This window comes from Mustela nivalis (genome assembly GCF_964662115.1).
Source record: "Mustela nivalis genome assembly, chromosome: 18".
Lineage (NCBI taxonomy): Eukaryota > Metazoa > Chordata > Mammalia > Carnivora > Mustelidae > Mustela > Mustela nivalis.
Genome location: NC_139037.1, coordinates 18,898,831 through 18,921,233, shown reverse-complemented (window position 1 = coordinate 18,921,233; position 22,403 = coordinate 18,898,831). Strand labels below are relative to the sequence as shown.

At 42.6% G+C, this 22,403-nt stretch overlaps 1 long non-coding RNA gene across 1 annotated transcript in view; it reads right to left on the bottom strand.

Moving 5' to 3' along the window:
* The window catches only part of LOC309853136, a 369,996-nt gene extending 348,846 nt beyond the window's left edge, over window positions 1-21,150 (bottom strand). Inside the window, exon 1 of the long non-coding RNA XR_014305531.1 lies at window positions 20,780-21,150. This is a non-coding gene — a long non-coding RNA (uncharacterized lncRNA). The remainder of the gene's footprint in view (window positions 1-20,779) is intronic.
* Window positions 21,151-22,403: the final 1,253 nt, after the last annotated feature.

Below are 22,403 nucleotides of genomic sequence, written 5' to 3'. Positions count from 1 at the left end.
GGACTAGAATGAACTAAAAAGTTTCTGCACAAAAATAAATAAATAAAAAACAAAAAGTTGCTGCACAGGAAACAACAAAATAAAAAGACAACCTACCGAGTAGAAGAAAATATTTTCAAATCACATATCTGATAAAGGCCTGATATGCAAAATATACTAAGAATTTACACAAGTCAATAGCACAAACATCCAATTAAAAATGGGCAGAAGATCTGAAGAGACTTTTTTTTTTTTCAAAGACATACAAGTACGTGAAAAGATTCTCTACATCATTAATCATCAGGGAAAGGCAAATCAAAACCACAATGAGATAAACTTGTTATAATGGCTACTTTCAAAAAGACTAGAAATAACAAGGACTGGAGAGGATGGGGACAAAAGGGGTCCTCACACACTGTTGGTGGGAACACAAATTGGTGCATCTGCTGCCGAAAACAGTATGGAAATTCTTCAACACAGTAAAAATAGAGGTACCGTATGATCCAGGCAATCCACTCCTGGGTATTTATCTGAAGAAAATGAAAACACTAACTCAAAAAGATATATGCACCCTAATATTCATTGCAGCATCATTTACAATAGCCAAGATACGGCAACAACCCAAATGTCCATCAGTGGATGAACAGATAAATTGTGACATATATATACAATGGAATACTATTAATCATCCAAAAGAATGAACTCTTGCCATTTGCAACAACAGAGTTGGATCTCAAGGGCATTATGCTAAGTGAAATAAGTTAGACAAAGACAAATACCATATGATCTCTCTCATATGGAATCTAAAATAGAAAAATTTAATTAAAAAAAAGTTCATAGATACAAAGGCAGTTACAAGAGGTAAAAGCAGGGAAGTGAGAGAGATGGGTGAACTGTTTTGGGTTTTGTTTTTGGTTTTGGTTTTAGTTTAAAATAAAGAGAGAGAGAAATAAATAAATAACAGTAAAGAATGATACATTTCTTGAGTACACACTGTATGCAGCCACGAGATGAACTTATGGTTATTATCTCGTCTAAACAACTATGCTCCTGCTCCTGCTACCAACTCTGCTCCTGTCTCATTCCACCTGCCAGACGGGTCCTCCTTGGAATATGGCATGACCCAAATCAAGTGCAAGGTGCCCCAGGCCCACTGGTCACTCCCTTACCCAGGTGAGCTGGACAGTGCTTTACCCAGGCCTGTCCAGCACGGCCACTGCAGTGTCCTGCAGCTGGAGTCCCAGCATGGCCTGCGTCCTCCAGAAGGCCCTTCTGCTCCATCCCAGACACCAGCCCCACCTCCAAACAGTCGACCGTGCCCCACATTCACCAGGTTAGGATCCCCAGAGGCAGGAGATTGGACGAAATGGCTTCTGCAGTCCCTGTTAAGTTGCTTAAGACAGCTGTCACGTTTTGCCTCCCCTTCCTCAAGGCTTCTATCTTTGCAGCCTGAAAATGGGGGAGCGGGTCTGAATCAGTAGTCTCCCCTAAGTCAGGATTCCACTTCTCATGGGTTAATGCATTACCTTGTCTCTGATCATGTATTTTTGTGGTGCTTTCTAGACACAGTGCCCTGATGATAAGGGGATAGTTTTCATGGTGGGGATCCAGGCACCGTGGCAAGGTGGGAGAAGACTATTGGGGGGGGGAATGGAGGTACGCTGGGTGACCCCCTTGGCTGCCGGTGCGCGAAGGAGCCTGGAGTCAGAGCCTGGGAAACTCGGGCCGAGAAGGGTCAATGACAATGAAAGGAAAAATAATCACTCTCTACTGGGAAGACAGCAACAAAGGAGGGCTGACCTGCTTATCTTGCATTCTGGCAGAACCGCAGACCACCAACCCAGATACTTCAAAAGACCCCTGGCTGCGGCTCCCCAGCCCCTCCCCTGAGGTTCCCGCAGAGAGAACATCAGAATACAACTCCTCATTTTCTTCTGCACTTTTGAAGTCAAAGTGTGGTCTGGTTAATTAGATGTTAGTGGGGGCCCGGGGACACTGGAATCCAAACTCAATAAATTTCATCTCTGAAAGACAAAGAGGTCAAGAGCATATTAACTTGGGCACCCGCCGAGCTCCGCCCAGGCATTCATTCCGGCGGGCTCCTTACCGTTTAGGCAGAGAGAGCATCAGGCGGCTTTTGGAGGCTGCCTGGGTGCAGAGGCAGGCCTGGAAGGGTGCCCAGCTTACATGGTGGAAAGAGGTGGGGGCGGGGGGAGTCTTTCCAATGTTTTCAATATAAATAGCTCTGTCCCACCATCAGAATTTGAAATTTCTGCCAATATCTGACTCCTTTCAAGAGACTAGCCCAGTCAACAGCCTGGCCCTTCCCTTCCCTTCCTGCTGAAGTCAAACCCACCAGCTCAGCTGTCTCTGTCGGGGAGGCCAGCTCTGAGCAGAGCCCACTCCAAGCCGCTCCAAGTGCCAGCGCCGGAAGCTGCCTCCTTCCACACTCTGCTGTTTCTCGAGGTATCTCAGGGCCACGACCACAGAACGGGAGGTTATTTTGCCTCAACTCCATCTCCCCATTTCTTTGTCCTCAACAACAAGGAAACCTAAACACACCAATCCCCAGCTCCACGACCTTGGGAAACCCAGTTCCCACCAAATGTCCCCAGGGCAAGAGTCCCCGGGACTTTTGGGGTCCATGGGGCGGTGCAGTCTGGGACCTAGGCAGCGAGCCCCGCCGTCCTGCTCCCTCCACTTCTCAAAGTCCAGGCTCCAGGCCTGCCCCACCTCCCTTCAGAGCCAAGCTTGTAAAATGCCATGGGTGACTCTCTCCACACTTTCTAACTTAGCTAGAAGTTCATAATAAAACATAAGGAATTTGAGGCTAAATTCTTAAGGGTGTGTTTTTGAAACATCCTTGTTGCTTTGCTTTGTTTTGTTTGTTTTCTTCTTTCCTTTAGTGTGTTTTGATTGGGAAGTGAAGGTGTTAGTCACGCATGAGGTGTCTGCATTTAGAAAATTACTGATTCGGCAGTTTAATTACATTTGGAGGCCACTAAATAGGACTGTTTCCCTTTATTTAGACAGTCTGAATCTTCTTAGTCATGATCTGGGAATGTGATAATCCGAGTGTTGCTTTATCTTGAAAACTTACCAAACCACCAGAGCAGTCTCTCCAAGTGAATAAAATGTCACAGTGAGACACTCTAGTTTGGACATCCCTAAAACCCGCTATTTAAGATCTCCTGTCTGGCAAAATCCACCACTGCCTGCTGCAGCGCCGGGGGGTGGTAACCGTCTCTAATCGCGGCTCTGCTGGTCTATTTCCATAGTACAGAGTCATGCAGCTAGAATTATTCCTTGCTCCTGCACCCCGGGTTTTCCACTGTTTTGAGACAGGCCCTTTTCTGTTTAAAACTACAGCAAGAGGCAGTCTGTTGCAGTGGGAGGGGTTCTGCTGAGCCTAAAGGCCTGGACTCAAGGCTGCTTCTATCACCATCTTCAAAAATCAGAGAGCGGGGTAGGAAATCCCTAAGAGCTGTTTGCAGATTAACAACCTAATATTCTTCGTCAAGAAATATGAAGAAACCATTCCCAGGGATGAGCTTGGTGGCCTCCATCTGCCTACTTTTTGTCCTGAAAAATAATTAGCCTGAATTTTCAGAGCTGCGTGTGAGAGGGAGGCAAATTAGGAAGAAGGTTCCTGGTCCAAAAAAACCCTTCCTTCCTCTGGTGGGAGGTGCCAGTGCTCTGGAGAAGCAGGGCCTCAGAAACTTGGGAGGCAGGAAAGCCTCAAAGAACCATCTGCTTGATGCAATGCCTAACCACCCACTGAGAGCCCAACAGGATAGGACTCAGAGCCCAGACTAAGCCTCTCCTAACACCTAGCAGGCCCTTTCCACCAGAGCCTGACCCCGACCAGGATGGAGCTTTCTCTCAGGGTGAGGCTTGGTACTTGGTAGGGGAGGCACTGCACCCAGAAGAGGAGCCTCTGTTAGGTCTGTACAGCCTGCCACTGAAAGTTTTGTCTTTAACAAGTTTGATTTCTTTTACTAGCATTGGGAGGACTCTATTTCAATATGTTTAGTACTCTGTCTCCAAGCAGATTCCCAAGTAGCAAGTTTGCTGTGGGCTTAGGTTCCATGGTCATGTTCAACTACTAGAAATAAGGGTCACAGTTCCAAGCCCATTGTCAGCACCGCCTTGAGTCCCCACCATTGATTGCCATCTTGCCCCTCATCTCTCCTGCTGCCGCAAGTATCAGGTCCTGACCTTCTGGATTTTTTGGCCATATCTGTGGTTTAAATGAGGGTCTGTGTGATGGCTAGGGTCTGGGAAACTAACCTCTAAATCCTCTATAGTCACAGACACCATCCACCTCTTTGGGGTCCCCTGAGGGAGATGTGTGCTCAGTGGTCAGAGATCACAAAGGTGATCTACACTTCCTAGTGGCACATGATGGACCAGACTGGGCTATGAGGATAACAACTCTTATTTAAGCAGGAGTCAGCAAGAGTAGTTACCTTTCTCCTTCCCCTCCCCTGCTCACATACCGGCCCTGAACATCTCCATGGATGGGCAAAGAAAGCCCAAGGGGAGCAGGATTTAAAAAGGGCATTTTTCCTTAGTGCTCTCCAAACCAAAAAGTTCTATCTGTTCACCTCATCCCATTTAATGACCCTTTGCAGTATGCTTTTGGCTAGATAATACGTTGAGATTTATTTCTCTTTTGGAAAAAAAAATATTTTATTAAGTTGTTCTTCAAAAAGTTATTAGAGTTCTTCTGTCAGCCATAATAAAATAACTGGAATCAGACTAACCCTCTTGCTGTAAACAACTAGAAAACTGTACAAAACACATGAAACAAGTCATTTTCCATTATTAGATAATAGAAAATGCAAGTCTGTGACCCATAAAGGAGAGAAACATGAGCCTCACATTGCCCTGGCTTTCTGTTTGAACTTGCTGTCCAGACCACAAAGAGAGATGGAGCCCAAAGAGAGATGGAGCCCAAACAGACCACAGCCGTCTCTGTGAGCTGAAGAGGCAAAGAGGAGAGTTCTGCTGAGGCAGCCAGAATCTGTGGGTGAACTCCTGGGCAGGGAGGAGTAGCACCAAAAACAGAGCTCCAGAAATATGTATAAAGGTCCTCTTAAGTCTTTGGTCAAATACTAAGCTACATTTTCACAGGGAAAGACACCAAGAGATTAAACAACTACTGACTGAGTAGTTGTGAGCTGAATGGAGAGCCCACAGTCCTGGGAGACACAGCGGTCCCAACCAGCCAGAGTTAAGTCCCTGAACACCTCTGCCATTCACTTGAGACTCCAGAGAGAAAACACCTTATCACTCCAACTCAGTGGTCTACTTTAAAACCACAGAAGAAAGGGTTTTATTTAAAGCCTAAAATGATTAAGATATTTTTAAAATATAAATTAACTGCCTGCCAGAAAAAAATCTACACTCCTTAGAGGAAAATAATAAACTCGAAAGCTTCAACAATGTGCCATCCATAATCTCCAGTATATGATCACAAATTACTAACCATGTGAAGAAGTAACATGCGACCCACAATCAAGAGAAAAATAAGTCAAAAGAAACAGACCAGGAGGGGTAGTGTGGGTGGACAAAGTGGATGAAGGGAGTGGGAGGGACAGGCTTCCAGTTATGGAATGAGGAAGTCACAGGGATAAAAGGTACAGCATAGGGAATATAGTCAATGGTACTGTAACAGCATTATATGGTGACAGATGGTAGCTACACTTGTGATACTGAAAGTATAACATACAGGCAGCAAATCACTATGTGGTAGCCCTGAAAATAATATAACACTGTGTTTCAACTGTACCTTGATTTTTAAAAAAAAAAGAAACAGACCAAGAAATAATAAGTATGTTGAAATTAGCAGACAGGTATTTTTAAAAAGTTATCATAAATACTTTCAAAGACTTAAAGGAAAACATAATGAGACAGAACAGATGTAGAATTTTAAGAGAGATATGGAAACAATAAAAAGAACCAGAGAAAAATTTAAGAACCAAAAATAAAATATGTGACTCAAACATGTTAGTGGATTGGCCTAAAAGCAGATTAAACACTAAAGCAGAAAAGATCAGTGAAAAAGAGCAACAGAAACTATCCAAACCAAGCACAGAGATTTCCAAACAAAACAAAACAAAATGGCAGACACAAACACAATCAATTAAACTTTGACAAAAGAACAAAGGCAATTCAATGAAGAAGGGAGTCTTTTCAATAACTGTTGCTAAAACAACTTGAGAGCTACATGCAAAAATTTAATCTAGACACACATACTATGTCTTTCACAAAAATAAACTCAAACCTATAAAACTGCTAGACCAAGGACTGGAGGAGAAAAATGTAGGCAAATTTGTGTTGGCAATGACTTTTTAAATATAACACCAAAAGCATAATCTGTGAAGAAAAAAAAATTACTAAGTTGGTCTTTGTTATAATTAACTTCTGCTCTGCAAAAGATATTGTCTAGGGAATGAAAACCCAAAACATAGACTAGGAAACAATCACGGCAAAACACATAGCCAATAAAAAACTTTTTTCAAAATATACAAAAACTCTTAATACTCAACAATAAGGGAACAACCCAATTTATAAATGGGCAAAAGATCTGAACAGACACTTCACCAGCAAAGATATGTGGATGATGGATAAACAAATGGAAGATGTGCAACAACATGCCACTAGGGAATTACAAATTACCACATTTTACCTATTAGAATGGCTACAATCAGAAACACTGACAATGCCAAGAGCTGACAAGCTTCTAGAAGAAAAGGAACACTCATTCATTGCTGGTGCAAATGCTAAATGGTACAACCATTCTGGAGGACAGTTTGGCGGTTTCTTACAAAACTAAACATACTTTTACCATAAGATCCACCAACCATGCTCATTGGTATTTACCCAAATGAGATGAAAACCTATGTTCACACAAAACCTACACTTTAATGCTTATAGAAGCTTTATTCATAATTGTCAAAACCAGGAGGCAACAGAGATGTCCTTCAATAGTTGAATAGATAATTGAGTCATTGTGTCACTACACAATGGAATATTATTAGCACTAAAATGAAGTACACTATCCAGCCACATGGAAAAAAACTTAAATGCATATTCTAAGTAAAAGCAGCCAATCTGAAAAGGTTACATACTAAAGATTCCTACTACAGAACATTCTGGAAAGGCAAAATTAAGGATAAAATAAAAAGATCAGTGTTTGCCATGGTTTGTGGGGAGAGATGAATAGGTAGAACACAAGGAATTTTTAGGATGGTGAAACTATTCTGTGTGACACTATAATGGTGGATATGTTATTATACATTTGTCAAAACCCATAGAATGTACAGCACAGAGGGCTCCCTAAGGTAAACTATGGACTTTGGGTGATACTGACTCTTCACTGGAGATTCATCAGCTGTAATAAATGTACTATTTTAGTGCAAGATGTTAAAAATAACAGAAACGGGCAAATGTGGGTGAAGGGGTATATGAGAACTCTCTGTACTTCCCACTTAATTTTTCTTTAAATCCAAAACTGCTCTCAAAGTCTATTTATTTATTTATTTAATGAACAAAGCTTCAGTGTCCTATGGGGTTTAAAAACTAGAGGGCCAAAAAAAGAGAAGAAAGAGTTGGATAAAAGAAAGAAAGAAGGAGGAAAGTAAGGCAGATAGAGAGGGGATTAAGAAGGCAGGGAGGGAGGGAAACTAAAGAACCAGTAATGCCAAAGACTGTCCAAAATTGGTAAAAAAAAAAAAAAAAAAAAAATCTACAGACTCAAAATGCTCAACAAAATCCAAGCAGGATAAACTTAAACAAAACCACACCTTACATATCATAATCAAGTAAGTGAAAACCAAAGATAAAGAGAAAATCATTAAAGAAGCCAGCTGGGGGTAGGGTTACATGGTGGAGAAAGAACTAGGACCCATCACTGACTCCTAATCAGCAACAATGTAAGTCAGAAAATAATGGAACATGTAATGAAGAAAAAAAAAAACCTGTCAATTGCAATTCTAAAACCAATGGAAAAAAATCTTTCAAAATGAAAGTAAAATAAGCATTTTTAAATAAATATCAGTTTTAAATAAAAACGAAGAAATCTAGGGGATGCCTGGGTGGCTCAGTTGGTTAAGCAACTGCCTTGGGCTCAGGTCATAATCCCAGAGTCCTGGGATCGAGTCCCACACTGGGCTCCCAGCTCCACAGGTAATCTGCTCCTCCCTCTGACCTTCTCCCTTTTCATGTTCTCTCTCACTGTCTCTCTCTCAAATAAGTAAATAAATTCTTTTTTTAAAAAAACTGAGAAATTTTGTCATTACTGGATTGGACTCCAAAATTTTTTTTTTTTTCTCTTAGAAGTTATTCAGACTAAAAGAAAATGATACCGGATGAAAACCCAGATCTGCACTGCAGGAAGAAATTATTCACTGCAAACAGTAAATATGCAGTTAAGTAGAAAATACTTTTTTCTCACTTCTGAATTTTTTAAAAAGTCAGTTGACTATTTAAAAAACTAACAACAATGTATTTCAGGAAACATAACTTACACAAAAGTAAGATGTATGTAAACCGTAACACAGGGGCACCTGGGTGGCTCAGTCAGTTAAGTGTCAACTCTGGGTTTCAGCTCCCTCGTGATCTCAGGGGTCCTGCCGTGCTCAGCAGGCAACTCTTTTCCTCTGCCCCTCCCACCCCTGCACTTCTGCTCTCTCTCTGTCTCTCTACAATAAATAAATGATTTTAAATAAAAATAAACAGTAACATAAAAAACAGAAGGGGCAGATGGCACTATACCACTACAAGGTTATTAAATCAGATTATTCATACATGATACGGTATTAACAAATAAGTCTAGGTAAAAATCCAATATAACAGATAAAACACACTATCAAAAAAAAAATACCCAAGTAATTCAAAAAGGGCAGAAAAGGAGGAAAAGAACCAAGGTGAAAAATAGAAAGTAAATGAAAAGACAAGTTAAAATACAACCATACAGGGACACCTGGGTTGCTCAGTGGGTTAAGCTGCTGCCTTTGGCTCAGGTCATGATCTCAGGGTCCTGGGATCGAGCCCCGCATCGGGCTCTCTGATCAGTGGGGAGCCTGCTTCCCTCTCTCTCTCTCTGCCTACCTCTCTGCCTACCTGTAATCTTTCTCTGTCAAAAAAATAAATAAAATCTTAAAAATAAATAAATAAAATAAAATACAACCAATCAAATAACTGGTAAATGTAAAGACAGAGCTTTTCAGATTAAATTTTTTAAGTAAACATCAAACATATGCCGTTTACAAAAGATTCACTTTTTTGTTTTTTTTTTATAGAAAAAAAGTATATGTGTGCATGCGTGTCTGTGCAAGCGGGGTGGCTGAGGGGAGGCAAAGGGAGAGGAAGAAAGAGAATCCTAAGTGGGCTCCACGCCCAGCACAAAGCTCAATGAGGGGCTGCATTTCACGACCCTGAGATGATGACCTGAACCAAAATCAAGAGTCGGATGATTAACTGATGAGCCACCCAGGTGCCCCAAGCGATTCACTTTAAATACGAAAATAAATGACAAAAAAGGTGAGGAAAAACCAATACCAGAAGTGAAAGAGAGGACATCCCTAACTACACTCCAGACATGGCAAGGATAAGAAGAGACTATTCTAAATAATTTTTATGCCACAAAATTTGACAATCTGATGAGACTGACAAATGTCTTGAAAATACAAATTACCAAAACTGATACAAGAAGAAACAGGAAATATAAAGTGCCCTGTATCTATTTTAAAAATGAATTTATTATCAAAAACATTCCCACCAAGAAAACTACAGGTCTAGAATGCTTTACTATTGAATTTTATATAACATTTGAAAAAAAAAATGTAATTTCTCCATAAACTCTTTTAGAAAATAAGAGTAAAAAACACTTCCAAACTCATTTTATGAGACCAACATGACCGTGAAACGAAAACCATACCAAAGGGCAGTTATAAGAAAACCACAGACCAATATTCCTAGAGAACTGAGATATAAAATCTTAAATAAAATGTTAGCAAAGAATATATGTATGTATTAATATATGTTTATAATAATAATACAAATATATATATGTAATACATCATGACAAAGCAGAGTTTATTCCAGGATTCCAGGATTGATATAACATTCAAATATTCAAATATCAATCAATGTAATTTAGCATATTAACACATAAACTGTATATGAGTATCTCAATAGATGAATAAAATAAAAATTAAAAATAAATAAAATATAATAAATAAATAAAATGAAAATAAATAAAATAAATATTTATAATCATAAATAAATAAAATAAAATAAAATAATTTTGAAATAAAATAATTTTATTAATAAAAATAAAATAAATAAAATTTAAAAATAAATAAATTTTTTGAAAAAATTCAGCAGAAAAAAAAGAGAGAAATGAATTTTCCTCAACCCGATAAAAGGTATCAGTAGAAAACTTACAGCTGATGAAAGACTAAATCCTTTCTTCCTAAGACAGAGAACAAGGCAGGATGCCTACTCTCACCATTTCAACATTTTATTGGATATATTGACCAGTGCATCAGAGCACGGGAAATAAATAAAAGCTATACAGATTGGAAAGGAAGATGTAAAACTATCTTATTTGCTGGTAACATATCATTTATGCAGAAAATCCTAGGAAAGCTACAAAAAAAAAAAGAAAGAAAAAACCCACAGTAGAACTAAAGAGTGAGTTTACCATAGCTGTAGGATACTGGCTCAACATAGAATAATTAACTGTATTTCTATACTCTGGCAACAAACAATTGGAAATTGTAATTTAAAAAGTACTGGTTATGATAGCTTTAAAAAACATGAAATATTTAAGGATAACTTTAACAAAATATATGGAAGAATTGCAACGAAAACTTCAATAAGAGAAGTTTAAGACTTAAATAAATGGAGATGTAAGGGGTACCTGGGTGGCTCAGTTGACTGAGCATCTGACTCTTGATTTTGGCTCAGGTCATAATCTGAGAGTCATGGAACTGAGCCCACGTTGGGCTCCCAGCTCAGCAGGGAGCCTCCTTGAGGATTCTGTCTCTCTCTCTCTCTCTCTCTCTCTCTCTCATCTTCTTCCTCTTCCCCTCCCCTCATTCACCTGGATGCACTCTCTCTCTAAAAAAAATAAATAAATAAATCTTAAAAAAAAATAAATGGAGAGATACACCATGCACCCGAATTGCAAAACGCAGTACTGTAAGATGGCAATTGTTCCAAATTTGATCTATACATTTGTACTGTCCAATATTGCAGCCCCAATGGATCAAGCCCTTGAAATGGGGCTAGTATGATTTGAGATGTGCTACAAGTGTAAAATACATACCACATCTCAAAAACAACACAAAAAATAATGCAAAATATCTCATGAAACATTTGTAACATCTATATTGTACACTGAAACAAAAGTAATTTGGATACATTGGGTTAGACAAGATTTGTCATTAAAATTAATTTCAACTTGTATTTTTTTATTCCCTTTAAAATAATCACTGGAAATTTCTTAATTATGTATGTGGTTCACATTATATTTCTAGTGAAGAGCAATGATCCATGATTTGGGGGCATACAGCAGGCTTTTTGTAGAAATTAGAAGGCTGATTCTAAACTCTATGTAGAAACTTGAAAGACCCAAAGCAGAACAACTTTAAAAAAGAAGGAAAAAAACTGTAGGATTTACACTACCTGATTTCAAAACATAAAGCTACATAATCAAGAAAGTATGATATTGAAGCAAAATTAACCATATAGCTGGAAATATGCAGTCTGGATTCAAATAAGAACATGAAAAAGTGGTGGACATGATGAATCTCTAAGTTAAAACTGTAATGAGATACTACTAAGTTAAAACTGTAATGAGATACTACTACACACCCAACAGATTGGCTAATATGAACCTAATAGTGTCAAAGTGCCAGGCAAGGATGTGGCACACTCTAAGCTCTCATATACTGCTGGCGGGAGTATAAAATGGTATAACCAGTTTAGGAATTTCTTGGTCAGCTTCTTATAAGTACATGTCTACCCTGGGACCTGGCAATTCTTCCACTTCTAGGTATTTATCCAAGAGAAATGGAAATGTATGCACCGAAAACAAAATAAAACTTTGTACAAGAATATTCATAAATTTTTATTCATAAGAGCCAAAAACGGGAAACAACCTATTTGCCCCATTAACAGGAAAATGGATAAGCCAATTGTGGAACAGTCCTACAATGGAATACGACTCAAAAATTTAAAAAAAAAAAAAAAAAAAAGGCTAATTCATGCATTTAGCAAAGTGGGTGAATCTCAAAAGCATTGCACTCGGCAAAAGAAACCACACACAAAAGAGTACACCCTGTCTCATTCCATTTCCGTGAAGTTCTAGAATAGGAAAAGCTAATAAGCTACAGTGAAAGAAAGCAGAATAGTGGTTGCTTCTGGTAGGAGGACTGACAGGGAAGCCTTGGGGGTGGGTACCAAGCAGCTTTCTGGGGTGCTGGAAGAGTTCTCTATCGTGATAGAGATGAGGGGTACACGAATGTAAGCATGTGTCAAAACTGGTGGAACTATCCAGTTAAGATATTATTGTGCGTGCCCATACCGAACTGAGCTCTCACTATGTCAATGACACTTCGATTTCTTGTAAGTTCAAAAGTACTTCATGTTCCATACTTCCTATGAAACAACACAGAAAATTAATAGTGTGCCCCAACGTCATTCTTCCTCATGCACTACCCTCTCTCCCTTGTCATAAACATTAACAGCCTGGAGGGAGTTCTTCCACACCCTTCTCCATGCTTCCAAGACCCACAGTCAATTTAAATTACATAGGAAAGGGCGATAGCACTTGTTTGGGTTGTGTTTGTTTTTTTTGTTTTGTTTTGTTTTGTTTGTCTGTCTGTCTTTGTTTTGGTTTTCTAATGAGTGTTCCCTATGCATGTGTGTCTGCTGTTTGCTCCTGTCACTTCACTGTACTCCAGGTCATAGCACACAAAATCCCACCAGAGGAGCAAACCACAATTTCTCTTTCCACTTACTTGCCTCCACTTGCTCCATCCCAGTGAAGGGATGGGAGGCTCACCCCAGTTTTAGTCATTATAAGCAACATTGTGAGAAAAAAAAAACCTTCCCTAATCATATACTTAATCTCCCTGGTGCTTTTGTTTCTATAAGAGAATTTCCCGAAGTGGGACTGGTGAATAAAAAAGACAAGTGGGTTATTTGTTTTAATAGATATTGCAGATTACATTCTGCAAAAAAAGGTTGTAGAAATTTCATTCAGTGTTCAGTCTGATGTATTTTAAGTTTCTGCAGACTGGCTCCAGAAATGGAAATAAATTATGAACAGAGCATAATAATCATTTTAGGCAATTCATTGATGCTTTGAAGAGGAAAAAATTCAGCAACATAACTAAACCCACAAATAACCAAGTTATTCTAACAAAACACACCCTGAGAGGCAGGAGATCATGACGGTTGAGAACTGAGACAGCCCTGGCTAAGCAACTGTCCAAACCTGCCAGACATCATCTCTAAGCCCTTGAATAAGTTACTTGACCGGCTCACACCTGACTTCCCTCATTAACAAAAAAGAAAATTCTAACAGCACTTATATCATGGAAGATTCAGTAAAGCTAACGTAGAAGACCTGGTGCATGGAGACAGGAAAGTGTCTAATACATGGAGTGAGCTTTATAAGAGTTAGTTACTATAGGGCAATTTGCAGAGCTTCTCTGGACCTCTGTTTTCTCACCTGCACAATGGGGACAAATGCCACTATCCATCTCAAGGGCACATTAGAACGAGTTTTATCTCACGTTAAGCTTTCCACACAATTAGCTCATATTATTAAAATACAATGCAAACATCAAGGAGCCAGGTTTAGGCAGAAAGCTCAACATGACGTAGTTGGCACTCAAACCTTCCAAAATTCAGAAGAAAGCTAAGTTCCCGCCAGGCCTGTGGATGATACTGAGTTCTTGGCAGGCCATGCAAATCTTCCAGAATGCAAGAGGAAAGCCTTAGGCCCCTCGGAAGATCCACTTCCCCCCACAGTGAATGATGCACATTTATCTCTTCCTATGGCTGAGCGGCTCGGAACTGACAAGTATGGAGCCCCACCCCCTCGAGTTGGCGGCTCCCCCAAGCAGAGGCCTTCCTCTTTCCAGGGTATGTCTGCAACTGGGACCTTCATGAGGCACACAATGCCCAGGTGAACAACGTGGTAACTGAGGCTACCAGACGGCTCGGTGTGCGGGTGACCTGGGGAGTCAGAGAAAGTCAGCTGTTCAGGTCATCTATGCTGAATGAACACTTGCTATGCCCTCCGGCCCAGACTCTGAACTAAAAGCGGGGGGCAAAGGGGCCACGATGCAGAGTCCCTGCCCTGCGTGATGAAGCCAAGAGACCCCCCACTGGCCACGTCCACCAGGCACTGTCATTCAGTAGCAGAGGCCTGCGATGTCAACTTGAAGCTTTTCAACTCTGTTTATTAACTCAACTGTAGGTTTTAGCTCATTTAAAAAATAAAAAAGCTCAAAGTTAAGTCAGTGACTGTATTTGGGAAAAGTAAGCATAGAAAAACCCATCATATCTCCTTACCAGGGCCAAACAAACAACTAAACTTGGCTTTGATTTACTAAAAGCTCCTAATGATGCTTTTCACGGGAAGTTAAACATCCCTTAACTTGGGGACAAAAATCCAGCCTAAGCAGTCAACTAAACTGACGGCCACTGCCAGGAGCCTGGTGCCTGACAAGAGGTCCAGCGGGGGTACCAGCAGCCGGATGCAGGGACAGAACTGCAGAGAAGCCTGGGGCTGCGCAGGCCTGGACGGTCAGGATCTGTCCACGTGCCCCAAGGGGACCAGAGGCTCCCACAGAGCCCACTCACATAGCCTGGATTCCCACTGTGGGGCCGACTGACCCACAACCACAACCCTCACGCCTATTCCCAGAGAGCGGCCCCACGATCAGGGGACCGAGGGAAGCCAGTTTGTGGCCAGCAAGTAAAGGATGGAATCTGAACAAAGGATGGGGCTGCTCCTGGACCATACTGGGTCCAGCTGAGAAGTTCAGCCTTGCGAATTCTCCCAGGTTCATGCTTCCAGTGTGCAGTCCTCCCCAATGACAGGGAGGGGGCCACGTCTCCTGACCGAGGGGCACATCTTCACCCTGGGAAGCGGATTTCCGTCCACCCCTCTGGCCAATACCCCTTGCCGAAAGCACTGCCTCCTTTACATCTAACTGGGGGTGGGGGGTGCTGTGGGCAGTAGCAGCTCTCCCCTCAGAGGCCCTCTGGCCACAGGAACAGAGCTACACTTTGGCTGCAGGGCTCCCACAAAACAAGACGTGATCCTTTTTTGCATTTGATGCCCATAAAATGAAGTCACGTGTTAATGGGCTGTCGCGATGACACGTTTCAAGTGTTTGAATGTAAGGGAGATGGCGGAAGGCGCCTAGGAAAAAATACCAACCACTCAGGTCCTCGATTGTAGTACAAAGGAAATATGATAAAACTAAGTCTTCCAGGCAGCATAAACAAATTAAAATTGAATAAAATAAAATATAATATGTTTTCCATGTGTTTCACATCACATCAAGCCTGGATCATGGCCCAGATTATCTGATTAAAGACTCAGGAAACACATGTGAATTGCTTACTGATTAGAAGTTGAATGATTACAAGAGTTTCTTAACCAATATCCCCATCTCCTCCCCCACCCTCATCAACTTGTCCTTCACACTGTCAGAGTGACCTTTGAAAAATAAAGTCAACTCACCAGCTCAAACTACTTCTCTTGTTTATCAAGACTCTCCGGTAAAAACCCCAGTGTCTGAGGCAGAGCATTCAAGGCCCTACCTACCAGCCCAATCCCTCTCCCAGGAACCCTTGCCCCACACCCTCTGCCCCAGCCTCCCCAAAGATGCCTTTGTGTCTCTGAAAAACAAGTTCCCCCACCTGGTACCAGCTTTTTCATCTTTTTGACTGTTGACCTTCTACCAATCACTCAATCCCAATGTCACTTCACCTCTGATTCTTCTACTATGCCTTTCAGAGTTCCAGATCTGCGTTTCTCACACTGTGTTGTGATTTCTTATCCTCCTGTGCTTCCTACTTTTCTCCTATTCCATCTCCCTGAAGGGCTGCAGTAAGTGGTGGTAAATACTGATGGGCGGGTGACACAGACAGTTGAATGGCCAGCAAACAAACAAACAAAAAAGCCTAGCTAATAAGATAAAGTTAGGGATAAATACATGGATGGATGGATGGATGGATGGATGGATGGACGGATGGATGGATGGACAGACGGATAGACACACAGATGGAGAGATGGATGGATAAGTAGGTAGGTACATAGGTAGGTAGGGAGACAGACAGACAGACAGAATAGAATAGAATAGATAACACAGATTTCCTAGTCCTTTGCTTCTCCTCCTCTGATCTCCAAATGATTCATATATTCTATTTTCTACAAAGGAAGAAAAATGTTATTTTTGTCTCAGGTAAAAATTGGTAGGATTTTTTTTGGCAAAAGAAATGGGGCACAGATAGCTGACCTAATTTCTTTCCTGTGAGTGAAACCTACTTTGGTGAGTCTCAGCTTGCAGGGAGGCTCCAGAAGACAGAAGAACCTCAGGAGAAGCAGGGCCTGGGCCTCCAGAAACACGACGACGTTAGAACCGAAGCCCGCATTTCCTCAGAAAAGTCTCTCACACTCCCACATACTGCATTTCAGGGACAAATCCATCAAGAGTCTTTGAATATTTACTGAGATTCGTGTCGGGCCACGCTCACTGCGCCCAGCTCTGGCCGAGCTCTGCATGGAAGACGGGGCCACAAAGTGAGATAGTCTCGCGCATCCATGTGCTGCTCCTTGCCTGCTACTGCTCAAACATACCCCATGAACATGTTAGTGGCCAAAGGCGATGCAAGATGTCCTCATTGACATGAGGCCAATAAAATCACTGAGACTGATAACAGGCTGAGGCAGGGCCCCTGTGTCATGTGTTACCACGTGAGCACAACAGTGCCGCAAGGAACACACTGGTGTTCATTTCTCCCGGTCTTACTGATCACGACACCAAAGCAGGAGAGGTTAAGCAATGGAGTCAAGATCCACGGCTCGTTAGGAATGGAGCTGGGATGCCAACCCCGTGCAGGCCTGGCCTGTAGCTCCCTCTCAAGCACTACACTGAGTAATTAAAGTAGTAAGGATGCATTTTCTCTCATGGGACTAAATAAATTCACTTCCATTTCCCACCTTTTAGAAATGCAATCCATGAATTTGTTTATTTTCCTGACATGTCTCTGATGCCAAGCATAGCCAATCAAAAAGAGACACGGGCATCGAAAGGCTCTCTGTTAGGTCGTCAACACTCTCTTCCCCTAACCTGCCACACCTCCACTCCCAACCTTAACCTGCCTTGGAGGAGAAGTACCATTGATCCTGTTCAAGAAAATCAAGGTCAAAAACCAAATACAAAGTTACCATAGGACCCGGCAATTGCACTGCTGTGTATCTTCCCAAGAGGAAAACATGTGTGCGCAAAAAAAGTGACCCATGAATATTTATAGCAGCAGGACTCATAATGGCCAAAGTGTGGAAATAATCCAAATGTTCATTAACTTACGGGTGGACAGAATGTGGTATATGCACACAATGGAGCATTAGTTGGCTCTGTAAAGGAATAAAGACCGAAACGTGCTACAACACGGATGAAATGTGACGTCATCACGCTAAGAGGGAGAAGTCAGACTACAAAGGCCACATACTGTCTTGTTCCTTTTACACAAACTGTTTAGAAGAGGCAAATTCATAGAGACAGGAAGTCGAAGAGTGGTTGCCAGAGACTAGAAGACAGAAGAATGAGAAGCGACTGCTAATGAGTACGGGATTTCTTTCAGGGATGCTGCAAATGTTCTGGAATTACAGTGATGATGCTTACACAATTCTGTCAATTACACACTTGAAGGGGATGAATTTTATGGTATATGAATTATATCTCAACAAAAAAATAAGTATTTTTTAAAAGATTACCAAGTGCATAAAAAACGTGAATGCCCTTCAATTATAAGAGATCCCATGTGCAAGAAACCTAATAGACGCTTTCCCACATTTGGCAACACTCCTTAAAATGTATATGCTATGACCGATAGAGAGTAGTAAGGCCAAAAAAAAAAACCAAAATCCTGTTCTAAAGCATTAATAATAAATACATTTCAATCAATCACACTAGACAAAGGCTGAATTATCCTTCTCTCTAGGGAAATTATTATTATAAATTCTTTATCATATGAAGAGGCAGTGACAGTATGCAGGTGAAGATTATAGGAGAAAAATGTTAGTGGTTGTCAAAAAATAATAAAATTATCTTACTTTTCTGAGTTTCGATCATGTTTTTTGCATTCATCCATTTTTTTAAATGAGTGATGTGTTATACCTCTTCTTTTCCTAAATAAACAACTTAACTTTTTTACCAAAAGAGGCGGGCTGGGGATGAGGAAGACAGACTCTCTGGGCTTGGAGTGGAGCCACAGCCACGTGCCTGCGGCCTCTTCTCTTCTGTCTCTTCCTTCCGTGCAACCAGAGTGGCAAGACCCGCAGCAAGGCCGTCGCCGTCTGTCCCTTCTGATTTCCCTCCTCATCAGGCTCCAGGCTCAGGTGCCAGCCCAGACCTACAAGCCAGGTGCTGACAGCCTGGGCCAGCTCTGCACCCCCCGCATGGGGCCCTCCCTCCGGTGCCGATGCACTCAGACTGTCCCTGACGGTCCCTGGTGGAGTCTTCTCTCTCAACAAGGGACCCTGCTGCGAGGGTGGGCTGGTCTTAAGGAGCACGGATGGAGCGGGCTACTCTGATGTCCACTGAGACTACTGAAAAAGAGTCCTTCACAGTGTCCAGCCTGGTGCACCCGAAACCTGCCTTAGTTCTTGGAGTTGAATCCCCATTAACAATTTAACAGCTTTTTTTTTTTCTCCCCTCATCCCAGGCATAGATTTCTCTCCTGGACCCCAGAGAAGGGAAGGAAGACGGAGAACAGGAGTAAGGGATTAATGGGTTCTCTGGCTGTGGTAAAATCCTGGAGTTGGCAAACTTCTCACTCTGAAAAAGAAAAGCGTGGCCCAAGATGCAGAGAAGGGACCAGACTAACCGTGTTCCTAGAAGGATGAGGACCTCCCTCCGTACCACAGAGAGATGAGTCCAGAGAAGCCACACATGTGATGGTAAAAATGGAAAGTAGGATGGTGGTGACGCAGGGAGCCCTCGAATGCCAGTAATTCTCTCCTCACAGGACTTAGGAGGTTCCTGCACTAATAACGGCCCTTCGCGATCTATACCCATCCCCCCAGCCAGAAATGCTAAAACCATCTCAGTTTGGCACCTGCCCACCCCTCTGTATGTCCCAGATACTCAGACACAGATGACTGTAAAGAGACAGATGTCGGGGGATAAATGTCATTGGCCCCATTAATTCTCCAGGTCATTTTGCAGATTTCCTGTACTGAGATGGATGGCTAGTGCTGTGTCCATAATAATGACCATCAAACCTTAGCATTTGCTTAACATTTTACAACTGTTATGAACTCATTTCATCCCCACAGCTCCACCAAGTTAAGTCCGACAGTATAATTCTAACATGTGTGCGGAGAAGAAAACTCAGACCCAGGCAGGTATGGGTTGGCCTGGCCAAAGGCTGCCAAGTTTGTAGGTATTTTAATGTCTAAAAAGTTATCTTCAGTCTCTCTAATATGAATTAAAATCTCCCAGGTTTAGGGGATCAGATTAACTAACGTGAGGTTTTCTTAAATGTCTTTCTTATGTGGAAAGTGACAGCTGCCTCCAAACACAGTTACTCCTTAGGAAAAAGGCCACCCCGTTGCCCTTCAGACAAAAGCAGATACATGTTTTATAGAAAAATGGATCTTTGAGGCCCCTGAATCAACAGAGCTCTCTCCTTTAAGAACACTTCAATGGTCAGCTCTCTTCCCAGACAATAGAGTAAATTCAGCCTTCCTCTTCAAACCTCAATCCAAACTCACCTTGAATCAATAAAGAAGCAAGAGGACATGAAGAACACCACACAGGAGTAGCATCTGGAAGTGGGTGTGAGCTTAGCAGCCACCGATCAACACCTTCCCAGCGTCCCGGCCAGTAGCTCAGGCTGGCCACCCGACCGTTTCTCTGGCCCCCCAGGAGGGACTTTCCAGGGGCCCCTGCCTTCCTCTGATGCTGTCACTCCCGAACACACCCAAACCGGGGAGGTCCAGAAGACTTTCATGCGGGTCAAATCAGGAAAAAAAAAAAAAAAAAACAGTCACACCGAGTCAGAAGAGCAAGGCAGGGAGGAGAGAGGAGGCCATAGCATGGTGAGCAGTCCAGGCCCAGAGCAGAGAGTGGGAGCAGGTGCGTGAGTTCTGTACCTCTGACAGAAGCAGGACAAAGAGGTACCATCCCCTAAAAGCAGTCCTCAAAAATATTTCCCACACGCCCCACCAAGCTGATCTTCTGTGGAGTTCGTAACTGTTAGGAGATGCATCAGGGAAGATTATGGACTCCCAGTTGCCCAAACATTAGCTAGCCAGCCGGCTCGCTAGCTGTCTATCATCTGTTTCCTTCCTGCTGCCTGTGAGCCCTGTCACCACAGGTGCCGAGCGTTCAAAGGCAGGACAAACTCGGCGGTGAACTCCACCCCCGACTGAAGCAGGAAGAGACGCGGCAACGATCCCGTGACCACATCCATCCCGCACCTCTCCCTGGTCCTTTCCGTCCGCTCGTCCACGCAGCTGTTGACCACTTACCAGTGACCCCCACGACACACCAGTGCCACAGAAGCAGATCGGTCCTCTTTCCGGAGGACCTGACAGTCTACAGGGAGAGACAGATGCATGAGCGATACAATGCGGCGGATGTGGAGTAGGGATATGGAGTAGCAGGAGAGCAGGTTACAGGGGAGCAGCGTCCTCAGCGGCAAGTAGGAGCTGACCCGGAGGTCAAGGCAATCGAAGGACATTCCAGGTAGAGAAAACCACAGGTAAAAAGTCAGAGAGTCTGAGAATATCAGGGCCAAATCCAGAGTCAACCTTGGGAAGAACTCTCTTTTATTGCTGACTTGAGACAGTAATGAAAATAAATTTTCCCTCCTTTTCCAGTCATGAGTCCTGTAGGGGTCAACCTAAAGTTGAAGTGGTAATACTAGGAGAAAGAAAAGGCGTCAGGAGCGATGCCATGGAGGTGGAAATGAGGACGTCAAGTTCTGGGAATCGTGAACAAGCAAGCCAAGTTGCTTTGGTTAATTCAAACAACCCTCCGTAAAGAAGATGGGAAATTATGCCAAGCCAGTGGCTTGGCATGAGAGAGACCACAGTGGCAGGCTTTCAAAAATTAAGCGTTACATTGCTGACACATTCTCTCTCTTCCTGGAGGTCATTTAGAAGAAAGGGATACTGTTTTAGTCTGTTTGGGCAGCTATAACAATACCACAGACTGAGGAGCTTATAAACAACAGAAATTGTGCACAGTTCTGCAGGCTGGAGAGTCCAAGATCAAGGTGCCGGCAGATCCGCTGTGTTGCGAGCGCCTGCCTCCTGTGTCCTCACACGGCAGAAAGGGAGGGGGAGCTCGGTCAGGTCTCTTTGATAAGGGCACCAATCCCAGCCACAAGGGCTCACAGTCACCTCCCAACAGCCCCACTGCCAAATATCATTAAATGATGTTTGAACATACAAATTTGGGGTGGGAGATGCAAACGTTGAGTCTGTAACAGATTTTGTCCCCTAGATCCAGACCATGACCAGACCATCTGACATCCGTGCCATCATGATGTCTGGGGCAGAACTCACCCATGAGGTTGTCTTCTGGAACTTCTTTGAAGTTAACCAACTCTGTTCTTAAAAACGGTAAAACCTCAGGGAACATGATGAACGACCCTTTGTTCACACTCTTGTGTAAGGTTTTAAAATCAGACTGCCTTCCTAGCCTAGGCATCCCTTATTAGATTAACTACACTGGAGGACGGAGTGTGTCTGTGGGAGAAGAGGGAAAGAGAACTATGAGAAAGAGATCGTCGGCACAGAGCAGACGGAAGTGTAGAGGTTACGAAAAGCCTGGAATCCTCAAAACATAGTCAGGCCCTTAGGTCAGGCGAGAGGGTGATGAGGGAGGCCAATGGCAAGCTTGTCCATGCTCCATCCTCTCAGTTACAGCCACAGGAGTTCAAGTTTGGTGCCACCGAATATCTTCTCCCACAATCTGTAGCCAGCAAGCCGTTAAGTGCCGGCCGCTGAAGAAGACAGCTGTTGGATAGGATAATATTAATCATAACCCATCACGGCTGATCAGTGCTAAGCACTTCAGATGCATACTCTCAAATCTCTGCAATATCCCAGGAGAGAGCCGTGAGGACCCTCCCTTCACAGATACGGA